Here is a 19,322-nt window from a genome sequence, read left to right on the forward strand (position 1 = left end):
CTTAATTACAAGGAAATAGTGCTGGAAAGGGCCATTGTATAGTGAAAATTTAGTTTGTTTTATTTTTAAATCAATTAATTTTGATTTATTTTGGATTTTTCTTGTTTTGTCGCCATCTTGGTTTAATTTATGTAACTATAACTGTGATTTGATCTTCATATTAACTTTCATCCCTTATTTCACACCCGAAAGTTTTTTTTTTGTGAAAAAAGCAAGTCTATTAGGTTTTCCTTCAAAATTATCACAATCACAAAATTTAAAAAAAAATCTAGCTTTTCCCCGCGACTTCGGCCCGGTAGTGTTTAATAAAAATGTAATTCATTTTACTCTCTTGTCAATTCTATCAATAAGATTTGCAATTTTATTTTAAAGAAATTAATTATATAAAGAATTGCTAATAAAGCACTTCAGCTCGCCATCTCGGTTTCAACTATTTAACTGTAACTATGATTGAATCTCTATGCCAACTTTTATCCTTTAGAAAAGGGCTGTCTTTAAGGTTTTCCCGGCAATTATTCGAATTTTCCTCGCCGTAAAAACCATCATTGGACTTTAACGAACATTTAAAAAAAAGAATTGGCCAAATTGGTCTAGACGTTGTTGAGTTATGCGTTTACCAACATATTTTGCGATTCAATATTATATTAGATTGTTGAGTGGTTTTTACTTGAAAGTATCAGAAATAAACAATTAAACTTTGAATTTCGCATTTATCAAATTAGGATGAATTGTGTTGTTATAGTTCCTAAATTATAATGAGTTTTGAAATTTATTTACTATTTCCAAAGTTTATACTAACTAATAACTAGAGATGAGCAGAAACTATCCGTTTTAGAAGCTTAGTTAGCAGACTTGTTTGTTCAGAATACGAATGCACTCAATGGAATATCCATTCCTGAAAGCCGTGTAATATTGACACGAAGACGTTTAATCGAACTCGACCAAGCTCGACTGCGTCGTTAGCTAGCGCCGTGTTTGAAGTCAACATCAAACATGCCATTCTGCTGTCTTCTGTCAAAATACACCACATTTATAAGCACTAACCAACCCAGTGCCGAGATTGCATACATCAAATCAGCACCATAAATCCACAACTTGCAAAATACGCATTTATTCATTCATGAATTATAAACCAATGTTTAAAACAACAACAAAAAAACGACGCTATCAATTTTCAATTTCACGTTTTAATACACATACCTGTTCGGAAATGTTTCGCATAGTTGTTGTCGCGTGGTTATGTTGTCGACATGTGATGTGTGTGTGTGCGGTAACGCGTTGTTTTCGTGCGCCAAGGCCGGCAGTAGCGGATTGCCGGCGATGCTTCTTTCATTATCAGCGAATTACCATCGTCAATGAGCGTTATGCGTTCGCACGATCCGCGGCGTTCCGCCTTCCGTTTTTTATTGCACTCGAATAAATACAACAACAACAACTCACACACATACGCCACTCTTGATTGCCGGGGCGAGTCCGAGTCAGCGTGCGAGTTTTAATTATGCTCGTGCTCGACGAGCGCGCAACCGCATTGCGAAAACGTGTAATTACCGTGTAGTTTTAATTCCGCACGCTTCAATATGATTCGGGAAATAAAAACCGAAAATTAATATATGCGTCATAATGTATCAGCGTGATGGCAAAAATGCTATGCCAATGCTATTTATATTTCCGCTCGTAATTCAGGTACACATTAGTAATTTAATGAATCACTTTTAAAGCGGATTATACCCTTGTTAATAATGCGCAATTTTGATGATCTGCTGGATACTGCGCGACTATTCATTTTGTGCAAATTAATGGGCGCCGATTGATTGCTCCAAATACCAGCCGAGCAGATTTTGCAAATTTATCGATTTTCCTAATCACGATGCGGTTCAATTTGGCAACCGATAGTTCAATAATAGATTTGCGGTCGCATCAGACGGAAATTGCTCACTGATGAAATCAAATGTTAAATTTTAACTAGATAGGTACTCGATTAGTTTACCTTTTATTGAAGATTTGAGTACGTTTGCGTATTCAGTCTAGTTCTGCAACAAAAAGAAACCAAAAATTATTAACTCGGATAGTTTGAGTTTTATTTGCTATAGGCAACTCAATGTACATGAAATATAAACGTGTAATACAAGTTGCCTACACACGAAATGTTTAATAGCAGTTATTAAGTAACATGTGCTCTTTTTGCACACCATTAATTAACAAATTAATTTAATAATGCTCGTGGGCAAAGTGCAGGAGCCATGCTCACTTCACGCCGTCATTATGTTAATGTGACATAAAGTGTCAGTAATTTGAAATGCTCCGCACCGGCGACAACGACTTAAATAAGTAAATTATAACTTGGCGTAGGCAAAACAAGTTCAATTATTCTTAACTCAAACTTTAATTGATGTTCAAGGACTCTCAAGAGTTGTTTAACATCATCGGACCACAGAAGCGTTAATTGATCAGCGCCTTTATGATTCCTGAAAAATGTATTTCTTTTTTTTCTCTGCCCTCCCACGCGATTCGTAATAAAATGTGTCGTTTATTAAATTGTCCCCGGAGGCATGCTTGGCGTGTTTTATTCTTCTTTTTTGTCTTTTTCGTCCTTTTCACTCTCTGTCGCTATAACTCGTAACTCTCATTTTTACGCCCGTCACCTTTACGCACATCACATCATGCCTTTTGCAGCATTGCTTTCGCATTCCGGTCCAGGCGCGACGGTCAAAAGCAGCCGCTGTTTATTCCTTTGTTCTTGCGCCAGGCACACGGGATATATGCGGGCGCACACCCCCCGTCGGGATCAATTAAACATCGCCGAAACCGAAATAAAACGCGTTTTTCCTTTCGTTAATGTTGATACCGCCGCAGGTCTACAGAAATTAAATTTACATCGACACTGAAAACACTCGACAAGCAGCGCAAAAAGAATATCTATATATATTGCTAACGAGGTCAGAGGAGATGAAAGCGGAATATAAAAATATACCGAAAAATAAATGGAATTATTCGCTACTAATATAAAATTTTGCACGTTATGACATTATTTATGAGATTGCTTCGGAGTGGGTAACGTGCTTGAGCGTGCAGTTGTTGGTCATTTTGCGGGCTTGTCCCATATTCATTGCATAACGAGCGCTGATGATATGTGATCTTATAACTTTATTAATAGTATAATGGCTTCCTAAAGCGCTCCCCGGTCGGCCGGCCCCGCATATTTCCACGTTCGCGACGAACTACTAGATCGTCGCCATGGTCGGCTATATTTATAACCTGTATAAACTTCTATATGTGCATAAAATACTGTTTTGTGTATTCAGTACGTAAAATATGCATTTTAGACACGTGGTGTAATAAATTTCAAAGATTTTGCATCAGGGTTAAAAGGATTTCTTTTATAAATCAAACTTTTTATAAATTTTGTTGATTAGTGCGTAAAATTATAACTTTTTGCATGCCAAATCGCAAAGTAGCAATTTCAGCTGCAGTTGCTTGTTGTTTGTGGAATTTTTTTTGAGGTAATCCGTATTTTATTATAATGCGACGCGGGATAGAATGGCTGTCATCGCGCGCGCCAAAATAAATATCCGCATTTGCGTTGAATTTACGCGCGTGCGAAATACGTTTAATTGCATTCTAAATTATTGAAACGTGACCGTGTTAAAACGCTACCAAAAACTAATCCGACCAGCGGCCATAACTCGAACGCGCCATTTTGTCCGCACAACGACAAAAGCCGCCATTTTGTGCCAGTTTAATAATTTCCAACGAATTTATCGCATTTAAACACACAACTTGGAATTAAATCCTAATTAAAATTCACATGTAGGTAAACTCCTCGCGTTCGTATTTTATTTGAAGTTGTGCGTTGCTTTGAGTTTTGACTTTTAGTTCAGAGTAAGTAATTCCATTTATTTTCTGCCTTCGTATGCGCGCTACGTTTGAGGTTAATCCTAACCAAACTCGCAAGCATGGTTATACAACTCTCGGCAAATAACGCTCTGCATATGTTATGTTTTGTGTGGATGTAAGCGCAAACAAATGAAGAACTTTTTCAACTTGTGACTGAAACTTTGTAGAAATAATTATGAATTACGTGCAATATATATATACGAGTAAATAAATATGAATATAATTATGAATGGAAGCAATTACGCAACTAAATTATACATTTGCCATATATTGATTGTTAATTTGGTTGGTTGGTTGGGAAAAATTTAAATTTGCGTTTGACATGCTCAAACAAACGCGACAATCGTTTAATCAAGCCCGTTTAATTATAAATGAGTGAGATTAATGAAAATTATTTCCGCGCGCGCGCGCGCACGTTCCGCCGGAAACTAACGGCCATTAATAATGGGAATAACTTAAAGTGCGCATGATTAATATGCAATGATTAGAAGCTGAGCTTTCGGCAACGTTGCGTTACTTTTGCCTCCCGCATCGACCAAACCACCGGTGGTGCGGTGGTTCCATCCTGTCACGCCATGTCCAAAACGAGCTTTCTCCTGAGGAAAACGCCAAGAACATTAACATTAGAGCGCGGAACCCTGTTAGATGTAACACACGTCTAGGAAGCTTCTTGAAGAAGTAGCGCTGAGTAGGTTCCTTCCTCATGTTCGAATTTACAATTCCCAGCACTCCACGCAGCATCTCACAGCCAGGATTTCCCCAAACGGACGTCGACGAAGGAAACACCATCTGGTCTGCCAGTACAAGCAGACTGAAATTGGAATTCAAGCACGCTGTGCGCGGGGCCGGGGGGGAACGGGAGGTGAGCAAATACTAAGCAGATTGCTGGCCGTTACGCGCTGCGCCTGTCACCGGCGGATGTAATACTGGTGCCTGCGACATCGTAATCAAATATAAATGATGCGTTTGCCGATGCGAGCCCGATGTGTTATGCAAATGCCGATGCTTTGAGTAATAAGCACGTCCATCCGCCGCCATTGTCCGCCGTAGATGATTCATGCACATTCGGCAGCCAGACAATCCTCCGATAAATTGTTCAAGGACAAACAGATGACCTAACAACATAACCACATTTTAACTCCATAGTTGGTTGCCTATACGACAGATAAATTATACGTTTACACACGGTGAAAAGCTTTTTGATGTGTTTCGGGCACCAAATAAAAGAACGAAGCTGGGGCAAAAATATACGGCGACAAAAAACTAGGTACCTTGATTACATGAATGTTAAACGCGAAACGAGCTCGAGAAAAACGTGACAATGTGCGTTGGGCGGCACTGAGCTTGAACCAGGAGATTAAACGCGACTGTGCACATCCTCGCTTAGATATCGCTGGTTAACTGAAGTGTATGGCGCTTTTTTCTCTTTTGTATTTTTTACGTTTTCTCTGTGTTCGTATAGAGATATAAGTTTGTTTTAATGTATGCAACCCGGTATGCAACGTGGAATTGCCGCAGTGTATACATGATTGCCTATATTATTCGTACTGCATTGTGTGTTGCTTGCTATACACAAAATTATCATACATTTTCTCGCGTTTATTTCGCATTGTATTCCGTCTAATTTCAACTGCAAGTGGAAACACTGGAAATGCTCACATGCAAGTTGACGTGTTCGGTCATAATAAACTCGACTTTACCTCACCTCACTTCCTCCGTTTGTATGCGATGTGTGAACTTGTGTGTGTGTGTGAGTGCAAGTTGAATATTTCTAATTTAAAATAAAGTGCATAATCTTATCGCGCAATGTTAACATTCGATTCGAATTTTCGAATTTTACAGTTTTGCATTGCAAATTGCCGAACGTAGCTAATCGTGGCCGCGGAGAAGTGCGCGTGTAAATGGCGAACACATACGCTGAATTATAAATAATACGTGCGACAAGCAATTGCTTTATCAACAAATCATCGCGTTTGTTTGCATGCGCGAAACTCGCCTGCATACAATTAATGAATGGCGCACCGCCGAACTGAACATGCCCGTTGGCAATTATTTATAATAATATAATGACTTAATTAAAACCTCTAATTAGTGTTTCATTAATATGTTATTACATAGCAGGTTTTGTTAATGCTAATGGGATGCTTTATTTTGTTATTGAGTTTTTGCATTTGCTTCATTTATTTTGCATCGAACAACATTTAAGTAATTTATTTAATCATTTGGATTAAATTTTCATTTTCTTTGTTTTATTTCAGAAAGCAAACAATATAACGACGGTCTGTTCACTTATTCATTTATTTTAATTCGAAATTTGCTTTAAATCACAAATTTTCCAAGTAAATGCACATTTTATTAACGACATTTTTATGATAACAATATTTTATTCCTCATTTCTTGATATATTTAAATATTAAACTAGAAACTTTTTTTTATTTTGTTCACAATGGTTACTTGAACTTTCAAACTGGTATCAAGAGTTTGATGTTAAATCTCATATATAAATATACAAACTATTCATTCGCCTTTTATTGCTATTTCTATTGATATTTTGTGACTAAAAGTAAAATTCTCCATGAGTAGAATGAGCAAAATTGGTTGCCTTGAAGTTAATATGAAGTAAAAATGTCAATTTGTATGCAAAATTCATGCAAAAAGTTAATTTTCTATCGTATTAGTCGCGAATGTTAGTGAAACATGCTCGTGCGCTTCGCCGAAATGATTCGAATTATGTGAAATTACACGGTTTGTAATGTTTTACTTGTGGAACGGCGCGCACATTTCCGTCACTTGCATGTAAACACGAGAGACTACGCCCGGAACATAAATAGTGATTTCATTATTTCAGCATTTAATTGCGTTTTGTGTTTCGTATTTCCTCTCGCTGCTATTTTGTGCTTTGTGGGCTTAACATTTTACAGTGAACGAGCTTTTTTTTGTTGCTCTTCTCATTCAGGTAAAATAAACACAGCACGTAATATTTATCTAAAAATATGATTTTTTACATTTTATATTAATGGACCACAACATCAGAAAACGATTCTAATTATCTTAAAGGATGTTGTTGTTTTGTAAAGCTTCTAAAAATATTCATGGTTTAATTTCGTCGTTTTGAGCGTTTTGTGCACGAAATGAGTTTCGTGTGTTTGGCATTTGTATTTTTATACCGCGCGCGACATTCGCCAAACTTTCTGCCAAAAAAATCACCACAAGACGCCTTTCATAAATCTTCATTAAGTAAAAAAATATACTGAACGTAAAAATTCAAATTTTATTTATTAATAACAGCTGAGTGTTTAGCCCCTTTTGCTTACTTGTCTATATTTATACTCTTCGTGTAAGATGCAAATTTATGACGAATAGACGTCGCGCGCGTTAATTCGAAACTTAAACATTCGAAAAGTTTGCGCAAAGTTTGCGAAACGTGCGTCGCTTTGTAACCAACAAGACAACCAATTAATTAATTAATTATTTCATTAATTAATTGCGCGGCACAATGGTTAGTGCCGCTTTGGCGCGTCCGAGACGTCAACAGCTCGCACAGCGCGCGCAAGTAGAATTACACCCGCACGCTTTGTTTTAATATTCATTTTGTTGCGCGCAAACTCCGCACTTAGTAGCTGTTGTTGGTATGTATATGCTTATGTATTAAATTGGCAATGTTTTGAATGCGCCGTCGAGAACAAGACACTGGAAAGGACACAAAGCGCGCTAAAAGTCTGAAAGTTTTGCGAAACTTTGAAGGGAATACCGAATGTTTAACAAGTCATTGTTTTGAGGAAATTTTGAATTTTGAGCGAATTTATTAAAACGCTTCCCACGACGTCGCCGTCGCAAGTTTGCAAGTTTTGTTAAGTAACAAACAAGTTACTTATTAGGTATTTATATCTTGTACCTGTTTTTATTTTTTTAACTTATTTCTTTTCTACTCCGTAATCGAATAAGTATCAAAGTTTTTATTGTAGTGAAAATCTATTCTAAAACCGTTACAAATAATAATTTTAAAATGTTTATTTTAAAGTAGACGTTTGTCACTGTGTTCATTAAAATTATTGAAATGTTTTTACGTAAAAAAAATTTCCGAGAATGTTTATTATTTATTATTCGCATCGAATGTGCGGCAATGAACATCGGAACACATAGTTTAATTATTTTCGCACTGTTGGCGCGCTCAGCACTAAAAATAAACATTTTATTACCGATTACCGATTATTGTTGTGCGCACACGGAACCATTCCACATTCGACGCAAGTAAAATATTGACGCAATAAAAAGTCACAAAATAAAACACACACTTGAGAAACAACTACAAATGCAATATATTTCGTCTAGAAATTTAATTTTCCACGGCTGCCATAAGTAAGAAATGCATTTAAATAACATTTTAACGTTTTTCCAGCGATGAAAGCGAGAAAACGTTGAAAGAATTGAGCATTATGGTAATGTTTACGAGGTTGGTGTGCGGCGTGAGGGAAGCCCTGAATTGTTGGATTCCAGGTCTCGGCGACTTTAGACAGTCGGAACAGACTGTCCGCGCAATATTATTCCACGATTTGCATATGCATTTTGGTGGATGTGGCAACAGCGAGCCTCGGTTGCTGCTCTGCGCCTGATGCGAAGAATTGAGGATGAGTGGATCTGATGGATAGCGAGCACAGCTGAGCAACGCAACCCTCTCGAAAGTCTTTTAAAATAACATTTTAACGTTTTGAGCATGCTAAGCGCGCGCACTGCGGGCGCTTCCTTTATATTTACTCTCGCATTTTGCAATTGTACGCATTCACATTTTGCATTCGGAATTTTTACATTTTAAATTCAACATTTTACATAAATGACAAGGACTTAGAGATATAGGTAAGCACTTGTGTATATAAACTAGACTGTTTTATTCATTACTGCCACTTCGGGAAATGTTTATTATATTTGTTCGTTTACGTTTCATTATGAATTTGTTGTACTAAGATACATTAAAAATGCATATATAAATAAATGTAGGGGAAAGTAGCCATATTTGGACCATTTTTATATTTTTTGATTTATAGAGCCACATATAAACTGTCAATAAAAATTAAGTAGCGGAAAAGTAACTCACAAGGCTTACCCACAAAATGATATTTTTGGTTTAAGTAAAATTTATATTTATACCCCTCAAATTTCAATTTAAAAAAATTGTTGTTTTGGTCCAAATTAAGAAACCGGTTTCCTAAATTGGACCGCGCGGTTTCCTAAATTGGACCATGCTTTTTTAACGGCAATTGACACAATAGTAAATTTTAGTTTTAGCAGTAACACAAGCACATTTTGTATAAATCAAAGTGCGGCATTTCATACAGTGGATCATTTCGAAGATTTGTGCTCGTCCACAAGCTTTTCTAGGAGGTCGAAAAAATGATATACGTTTTCCCTGTTAAAACCCCGGTGCCTGTCTTCGGTCCAACTTGGGCAACTTGAAGAATTTATATGTAATGATCAACAGCAATCTTAATATAACATAACCTCTCAAAATTAATACTATAAATTATAGATAAATAAAGAAGCTTTCTGATGATAAAATAATAATCGGTAAAACTAACGTTTTAACGGCTTGACAGCTCTTGCACTTACGTCGTTATAATAGATTTGATAATCAATGATACACGAAGTTGTTGTCACGACGAAAGCACGCGGCAAGTTTTAACCCAAATAGTTGCATTAATTGTTTATAAATACGAGTAAAACAAGGGGCCAGTCAATTTTTGCATAAACTTCAACAGTCCGCGGATATCGTGGTGGTCCAACTTAGGCGCTGGTCCAAATTATGCTACCTTCCCCTATGTATGTTATTCATTGAGTGCAAAACGGCTGAACCAATTGTGGTGACATTTTCTGGAAATCTTTAGAATAACCTATCGAGTATTCTGGTAAAGTTTTGTTGCTAAAATATAACTTAAAGAGTGTGAAATATGAGGTGAAAGTTGATTTTAGTGAAACTTGGACAGATTAGTAGATAATAAAGTTTAAAGTTCCTCATAAAAACATGTTTTAAAATGCATAAAAGTAAAATGTTGCGCCAGAAAGTTCCCTTTGCCAAAACAATGTTTTACGTCGCAATGAATTTTTTCACTTCTAAAAGTGCATTCTCTTTCTCGAGACAATCGAGCGCACAATGCGTGCGTCCACTCGAGCAACGTCTCACTAATTGGCTGAAACAATGATGCAGCAGCGGACGTCCACTTTTGCCCTCATTGTTTCTCATGGTTTCCCTACGGCGTACGTAAACAACGCCGAATGCAATTTATGCATGCGATACGTCACATGCACTCTCACACACAGGAGACCATCACGTATGTCAGCTGGATGTCAACACATCCGGCCCCATGTCTATTAATTATATTTGAGACAAACTTGTCAAGTTGTCAACAATATTAACACCGAGTGCGTTTCGCCGGCCGTCAAATGTAATTATACGAATAACTATCGCTCGAGATGTTCAAGACTCAATAGTTGAAAACTAGTTGATTGGATTGATCAATACCAAATCGAAACTTGCAGGCGCGCGCTTGTATTTAAATGAGTGAACACAGGCGCGCGCGCTGTGTTTTGTGCGTTGCTGGTGCAAAATGGACGGCACGAGCGGCCGATTGAATTGAATAGGTTCCACTATATTAAACGCTATTAATAGCCCGGCAATGAACACCGTGCAATGCACATCACCACATGCCCAACACCACAATATAGAAATTTTGCCTGCTTGCATCTCAAAATGCGCAAAACAATAACTTGACTTGAAAAGTATTTCTTTGCGCGCATGTAAACGTAGATGTAGACGTGTAGATAATTGTTGTGTTTTATGACTGGGTTAGCGTTACGAGTTATAGAGCCGTGCACCTCGTGTCGTGAACGGTTATATAATCCAATAATGGTAATCTGTTGGCCAATGTTGCGGTGTAGCGGCGTGGTGTGGTGATGATGTAGTGGTGTCCTTGACATAGAAAAAACTAAACGGAAGGATTCGGACGATGAAATGTTCCGAATAAATTACATCTACACCTTCGAATTAAATGAACCAGTTGTAATAATTTATTCGATTGCGATTTCTGCATTCTGGTCTTAATTGATGTTGACATGGCAATTTAATACACCACCATCTCGACTATTGTTCTTAATTTCTAGGTTATCCGAGCGTGAAATGTGTGCGTCACGCGTCTGATCCATGCGCGCGGATGTCAATCATCAATTACCTAAATTGATCAAACAATCACACAGAAACACACGGCGGTATATTTTTACCACGAAATCTGTGGAATTTTCTCATTAGACCACTGTGTGATTCGATCTAATCAGCAATAATTTCGTTTGCCGCTTTCTGGGAGCTAAGGTCTAAGAGGTTCAAATCTCTGGTCCTTAGAGGGTTCTCGAGGACCCAGATCCGGCGATTAATTAAATTGAAGAGCCAAACTCACCAAATTGAGTTTTGGACTTTGCAGGTACACACACACACACACTTTTTGGCACAAAAAAGTATCTCACACTTATACACGCACACACAGTGTGATTAATTTACGCACTGTTTTGATTATTATAAATACTCCCAGTAGAGTTGTGGGAGTGTGGCGCACTGATCGAGAGAGAAAACACACGATTGTTATTTTTATACGCGACGCCCGGATGATATCGTAGTTGTGGCTGTTATAATGCGAGAACTAATGTTGCTGATGTCAAGTGCGCGATCCGTTGACGTTGATTGCTTTAGATTACCATCCGTCGGACAGGAAGCGCCGCAGACGCCGCGTGCCGGACCCGCCGCCGCCGCCGCCGTTGAGGACGATGGCGGTGAGGACGCACTAACGGACACCGAAACCGCAAACTGCTGGTATAGTGTGTTGGGGACCAGTGGACAAGTCTCGCCCCGCCACACGCACACGGTCGATTTTATCCCTTGCCACCGGAAGCTGCGAAGGCGGCGGCACGCAGACTATTTTTATATTGGTTCTTCATCTCGGTAATCAGCTGATTGATTAAATCTGAAACAAAAAACGAAGTGCGCTTAAAAAATGTGTCATCGTGTTTTTTTAATTAATATCTGTCTATAAATGAATAGGTGTGACCTTAAAAATGCATCTACGTATTTACATCAATGCATAAATAATTAATAATTGCAATTAAAATTATGCACTTTAGTTTATTGCATTATTTTCTATTATAATTACAGCACTTTTAAGTCTGTTGTTTATTATTTTTTTTTTTGCAAAAAAAATTAATGGAAAATTCACAATGCATCCAATTAATCTGTTAAGTGCACAAGCGAGTGCGCAGATTGCGGTGATTGAAAGCACACAAACCCAACTTAATTTCCTATTGCTTTTATTAAATCAAATTAAATTAGTGGTACCTGAAGGAGAGCGAATTGTGTGTATATAGAGAAGCTGATTCTGGCGCACAGTTAAAGTGGATATATACGATGAGCTGCATTTCTCCGCATGCACGTCGACTCAATTTTGACTGTTTAGGTTTAGTTCACTTCAGTTGTTTGCTACAAAATCTTGGTCGCACGTAAATTCGCTGCGCCAGCATTTCCGACATTTCCCGAATTGCAAACGTATCCAACATTTTGCTCGCTTGTAATTTCTGCCGCCGCCAACGCTAACAATTCCCCGCATTTCCAGTATTTCCAGCAATGAATGAAAGCTGCGTGGGTGGATGTCGTGTATGGAGTTGAACGTCGCGAACAAAAACGCATACGCCCTTCGCGTCTCACCAAGATATCTCTAATTGTGCGACAATGAGATAGGATGACAGGATGAGAGCACAACAGAATTTTAATTAAATTAGTCGTGCATACGCAATAACATTACGTCTACGCAATTTGTTATAATTAATAGTAAACAAGTAAGGAATAAAAAATTTCCAGGTATCTCTATGTACCAGTTAAGGGTTGAGATTGTAAATGAGGTTTGCTCTACGCGGCATTTCCAACTATTCATGAAGTTCCCCGTAAAATTCTTGATAGTTACAGCGGTGCTGAGCTCGACGACACGCGCTTGCGGTAATAATCAACAAAGTTTGACTTTTGCACAACTTTAACTGTGTAGTTTTATTTAAACATATATGGTGTATTCACCGTATCAGAGAGTCAGTGTGTTTCAGGTTGCCGTATTCACGTTGCCGACGGTTTACTCAGCGCTATTCATTTCGGATAATGCCACCGCCATCGTAACGTCGAGCAAATTTGCTCACCGATGTGCGCGTAACAGTCACTCGTAAAAAAAAAATCATGCCTTTTCAACCCTCAGCCTATAGAGAGGATTTTTATGCTGCGCTTAAAATTTTTACTCCCGCCGTGCTATTATTCGATTATAGTTAAAAGTAAATAAATAATCATGCGAGAAGTAACACGAGGAATTCTTGGAGATTTAGAGGCATTAAAGGTGTAGATATATCATAAAAAAGGTTTTTTCCTCACATCTCGTGAAGTATATTTTGTAAATCTATATGTAATTTGAAACATGTGTGACACGTGGCGCGTGTAATTCGTGTTACGCGTGCCATAAGTGACATTTATGTCACATCAGGAAATAGCGTCGGCTTTGGCGTCGCCTGTTCGAATTCCGAGCTCAATCTTCGCATCCTGGGATTGAGCAGATTACGCAACTGAGCAGCCACGCAAACACACCTTGATGCGTTAGACATCTACATATTTGAAACGAGTATTTTATACTTGTACTATTACCCCTACAATAACGCCCGCAAATATTTGGATGCTTGACATTTTCCAGTTGCCGAGTTTATATCATAGCACCTACAGGTGCTGTTGTGCATAAATTGGAATTTCAGGCGTTGTTAAATTGACTGTAATCCCGCATGGTTTAACGCGCCGCGGACAAAACTGTACGAAAGGCTTTAAACACACATTTGTTAATCTGCACGTTCAAAGCGTGATGTATTTCCACATTTAATGCGTTGATATTTTTAAAATTAATTGAATGATATGAGGCTGACCTTTGACAATGTTAAAGACATGAACGAACCATTTACGAGCGTCGATAAAAGACTTGGTCGATTAATCGAATAATAAACCCGTGACTGCCGCTTCAATGTAAACAAATCTCAACGCAATTGTAAACTATTAGTGCTCTAGGAATATAAACACTTTGGAGAGTTGTGTTTACAACATTTAAAAACACATAAAATGTGTTTTAAAATAAATCAATTCTGGATTTATCTAATTTTACTTTTTTGCATTAAAAATAGCAGAAAAAAAATTACATAGAAAAAAAATGATATGAATTGTTAATTTAGTTGTGAACAGATTTGTCACGATGATAAATTGTTAAGTATAAACTAGTTACAACCAATTTTTAGTACCGTGCTTTATATGAATATTTATTTATATGTATTTCTATGTATGTATGTCTATATTGAACACCAATTTCCGTTTTTTCGCCGGACGCCTTAGCGCTACCACGACGCGCGCTTATCGCCGCGTGCCATTATCATAATTCGAATATAAAAAAGTATAAAACTCGAGCGCGATAAGCCGCACTGTTTTACTTTGCTTTTTCACACTTTTCAAACGCGCGCGCGCACGCACGCTTACATTACACACATGGCGTTGCGGATATTAATCAGCCGGTTTTATAAATAGATTATGAACGCTTCGCCACTTTGTAACGACAAGAACCTGTACGAATACAAGGAAACAAGTCGGTTGAATTTACACGTGACGTGTGTGTGTGTCTGTGTGATTGTGTTGAAGGCACCCAACGATTGCAGGAGATTAGCGCACAAATCGCCCGTGCACGATGTACATCAGTACATCAGTTAATGCCGAACAAGTTGGCCGGCGTAGTCATCGTGAGTCTATTCTGGTCAATGCAACGTTTGTTTGCTTAACACTCGATTTGATCCCCTCGCGGTCATCGGGACCACTCAATGTAATTACTAATCAGCGCACCAAAATTCACTTTGGAATGTCGCATCTTGAATTCACGCTCACGGCGTGCTTAGCTTAGAGTGTTACGCAGAGTTTGAATGATTTTAGTTTAATTATTAAGTTTGAATCTATTAGCGTACAAGTTTTGTGTGGCTCTTGTTTGGACGTCAACAATTAATAAGTTTTGTTTTGACATTTAAATTAATTGCTTGTTGTGTTTGATAAATTAAACTCTGGTGTGCAGGGATCAAATTTGGGCTTGTAATTGATGGATTTGTAAGTTTCAAAAGTTTGTCTCAAATTTAATCAGAGATTAATTCGGGGATTGGGTTAAACACCTCCGGCAATATAAAGTTATATTATAGGTAGTAAATATCCTGTGATATATGTAATGTAAATAATAGTTAATATTATTTTTTTTATTTGGATATTTCGGTGAACTTTTAGCGTGGATGAAAATTTAATCAATGAAATCCGCGCTTGTTCAGTTTTCAATCGCATTTGCAAACTTTTCCATTTTCTAGCGGCGCGAGAGCAAAAAAAAGCGATCAGCGATCGACGTTCGGAAAAGTGCAGAGAAAAAGCGCAAAAACCATTAAATCTGTTTTGTGAATCCACAATTAACTTCTTTTCGAATTTCTTCTCTCGTTGTTTCAATGATATGAAACGTTGAAAAAGAAAAATTTAAAAATTTAATTAAATTGTTTTGTAGGGTTTGGCGAATCGCGGAGGTTTTGGCGTTGATTCTTTTATTGATTTACGCTCGTCGAACGCAAATGCACGCCAATAAGAATGACGACCGCCGCATTGTTAAATGCTCGCGCACAAACGCACACGCATACACTTATACATACACAAGCATTATTGTTAATGATAGCGTTTTAATGACTTATTGTATATTAAAGCGCGGCGTGATTTGTTTGCGTCATTGTTGAACAGGAAAACATAACGTAATAATTTTATTTATAATTTCTTACCTTAAAATTATTTGATTTGATTTAATTTGTAGTATATCCCAGAAATAAATTAATGTCACTGTAGCACATAAATTCCGAATTGTTTGTTCTTTCTGATGAACTTTGCGCACTTTAATTTCTCGCCGTTGTAATTGCAAAGAAAAGTTTGAAACTTTTTTTTTCTGTTCAAAAGTTGTTTTATATTTCGATGTGGATGCGCGCGAGAGGAGCGTGTGCGAATTGTATGTGTTCGCAGGATGTGTGTGAGGACGCAAGGAACGCGCGAGCGGACGAACGCAGTTGCAGGACACTCCTGCCGACTGGCGTGCGGACGAGCGAGCGACTGATGAGCGCCGCCGTGCGCCGCGCGCGCTGCGTCGACCTGGCTGGCGGCACACACGCACGCGGCCACCTCCTCCAGCCGCCACCGCCGCCGGCCGGGACTACCGCGCATTGATCAAACTGCACCTGCGGGAAGAAAATCCGCACTAATTTTCACACAATTCATAAAAATCTAAGAAACGCCGAGACTTGAATTCGAAATATGCTTTTCTGCAGTGCTATTTGGGCGGAATCATGAGTTTATTGTCTTGGTTACAATAAAACTTTTTTTAAATTATTTTTTTGTGAAAATCCACCTTCAATTTTATTTGGTATTCCAAAAATTTTTCACAAATATAAGAAATTTTAATAAATTATGTGTTAAAGACACTTTTTTCTTTGATAAAAACATGAAAAATTATCTACAATCAACGAGATAAATATTTTAGTACTTTTTTGTATAAGATATTCTTGAAAATTTACTTTTTATATTTTTTTAAATTTAAAACAATTTTCTGAATAATTCTTTGCAAAATAGTAAAAAAAATACTAGTTAGGTAAAAGAAAACTATTAATTTAGAGATAAGTAAATATGACTTGTTAAATCTAATGAAGAGTGTTATGTAAAACTAGGATCGGGTTAAATGCAGTGTACACATTGCAATAGCACATCCTTCCTGCATTCCTGCACCGACTTTAGCTGGCTCCTTCGCGCCGTAACACGTTGCCGGGGCGCACACTGCTAACCCTCATCAGCAGGTTTTCTGATGCGTTACACTCGCCGTCTCGCAGATTTTACGTCTCTTGTTCGTTTTTCCACGGCGCGCGCGAAATTCACTTCATTTCCGGCCTGCTTGCAGGCTTAACCTACATCCAGCGGCCTTACATCCTTCGCCAGCTGCGTCGAGATGCAGCCCTGCTATATTTCACCGAATTAAGGAACTATTCATCGGCTTTAATTTAGTCTACTTCACAACACGCGCAGCATTTATACACATTTACATACTAACGCGGTTGTACGAATTTTAAGGATGAGCGTGCTGCTAATGTTCACACCGTGCAGCTTTCAAAGTAGGTTTTATCTCGTTCGATGGCTGTCAAAGCTGCTTTACGCTAATTGTGTACGTGAATTTAGATTAATTACAGCTTGGTGATTATTTACGTCAAAGGAACAAAGAGGTTAATCTTTTTTTCTTTTTTTTTATTAAAAAAATTCAAAAATTACAAAAAAATTTTTATTTTACAACAAAATTTTAACAAATTTTTTAATTGTGCATAAGAATGTTTTATGTATAATATAAAAATTTATCGAAAAATCTGTTGGTAAGCGCATAACTCAACAACGCCTAAAACAATTTGGCCAATTCGTTTTTTTAAATATTCGTTAAAGTCCAAGGATGGTTTTAACGGCGAGAGAAATTCGAATAATTGCCGAGAAACCCTTAAAGACAACCCTTTTCTATAGGATAAAAGTTGGCATTGAAATTCAATCATAGTTATAGTAAAATAGTTGAATCCAAGATGGCGTGCTGAAGTGCATTATTCTTTGTACAATTCATTTTTTTAAAGTAAAATAACGCATCTTATTGATAGAATAGACACATACTATGTCTAGAACAAGAAAGTAAAAACAAATTACATTTTTATTAAACACTACCAGGACGAAGTCACCGGCAAATGCTAGTTTTCTTTAAAATAATTTATTTTTTGTATATATTTTTGTTTTTTAATTTTTAAATTTTATTTTGAATGCTTTTCATTGTCCTTCCGAATGAAATTGTTTTCGTAAATAAATAAATTACCAATCATGAATAAATCAGCATAATAAGTTGGTATAAATTTACTTTTCAAGTGCATTTATTTCACCGAAACTACTTAAATCTTATAAATTTTATTTTAAAGCCCTTTCTAAGGAGCCTTCTAAGTATCACTTTGATGATACGATCTCAATACGTTCTTATGATACGATCTTCTTGGATATCATCCCATCTCTCTAAACTTTAATGGCCGCCGTGCCGGCTCGCCGAGCGTTTTGGTCTTGGATTTTACGATGATGATCGGTCTTTTAAATTGATTCGCCACACTCCCGGCCGGCTCAAATTTCATCTTCATTTTCTATTTGCCCCGGCGCTAGCCTATCTAATTCTATCCAATTGGAGCTCCTATTTCACCTTGCCGACGATCACTACTACTTCTAATGTGCATTGCAACCCTTCGAATTGCTTGCGAGGCACGTACTCGGATGGAGAAGCAGTGGAGGTAGTTGAGGTAAAGTAGAATTTTACTCGGTGCTACCGTAGCTAAACGGCACCGGGAATACACAAGTTTTCCACGCGCCGACGGTGCGTCAGCCGGCGGAGACTGCGGTCGGGTTTTGGGCATTCATCGGTGCGGTGCGGGAAAGTTTGCCGAAATTGTAACCCCCCGGCCACGGGGATCTATGCTGCCGCCGCCGCCGTCACCGCAGGAGCTGGTCAAACTCACCTGCAAACTGTTGTAGAGATGTAATTTCACGAATAATATTCATCATTGTTCTAATTTTGCCAAAATTTATTTCAATGTATTCATTTAAATACCCACAGAGAATATTATTACAAGTGCCTTAAAGTCTCGCTTTTTACACTTAATATACCGTTTACTTCGGCGCACAATACTAATGGTAAGCATCGCATATTTTTATTTCGTATTTCAATCGTTGCAGTTTTTGTTGTTGTTTTTCGCCATTCGATAAACACAATGCACAGAAAAAGCAAAACAAACGCCGGGTCGAAAACAAAGTAATAAATGAGCGACCGCCTGCGTTAAACAGACCGACATTTGTATTAACAGCGCCAACAAAACGGGAAAAAAAAACCGAATCGGTTTTTGGCTCGGCGCCGCGCCGCCTACCCTCTTTTCACTCGAATTTTTCACCCCTGCATAGCTCGAATTTCCCGCACTTTCTCACCCTGTTCTTACCTTTAAAAATAATTAAACCCTCGACTTAGGAAGACGAAAAAGGGCGAACAATTAAAAAGAAAAAAGATGTAAAAAATAAAATTGATTGAATTCGCTTGGAATAAAATCGACGCAGCTCGAACGGAGCGAAAGAAAATGTATTTGTAAAAATGAACGCAGGTAAAAACAGGAATAAATAATACCGACCAGAAAACTAGAGCGGAGAAATGGTAGAACACGGGGCGAAAACAGAAAACATATCATTCGCTGGAACTGAAACAAAGAAAAGATAATGAAATTTG

The 19,322-nt window shown here is 37.8% G+C and overlaps 1 protein-coding gene across 4 annotated transcripts in view; it reads right to left on the bottom strand.

The window, feature by feature from the left end:
• Octbeta2R (Octopamine beta2 receptor) overlaps positions 1 to 16,092 on the bottom strand; it is a 38,188-nt gene extending 22,096 nt beyond the window's left edge. Inside the window, exons 1-3 of one of the 4 annotated variants that reach the window (XM_065299671.1) lie at positions 15,784 to 16,092; positions 11,337 to 11,897; positions 1,988 to 2,030 (exon numbers count right to left, since the gene is read on the bottom strand). The gene's annotated coding sequence lies outside the window, so the exon portion shown is untranslated. The other 3 variants (XM_065299672.1, XM_065299673.1, XM_065299674.1) reach the window with 3 other exon arrangements.
• Positions 16,093 to 19,322: the final 3,230 nt, after the last annotated feature.

Source organism: Atheta coriaria, unplaced genomic scaffold (assembly GCF_025399875.1).
Source record: "Atheta coriaria isolate IRGN ID8LTWV9N9 unplaced genomic scaffold, Caltech_Dcor_3.1 hic_scaffold_3_pilon, whole genome shotgun sequence".
NCBI classification, from domain to species: Eukaryota; Metazoa; Arthropoda; class Insecta; order Coleoptera; family Staphylinidae; genus Dalotia; species Dalotia coriaria.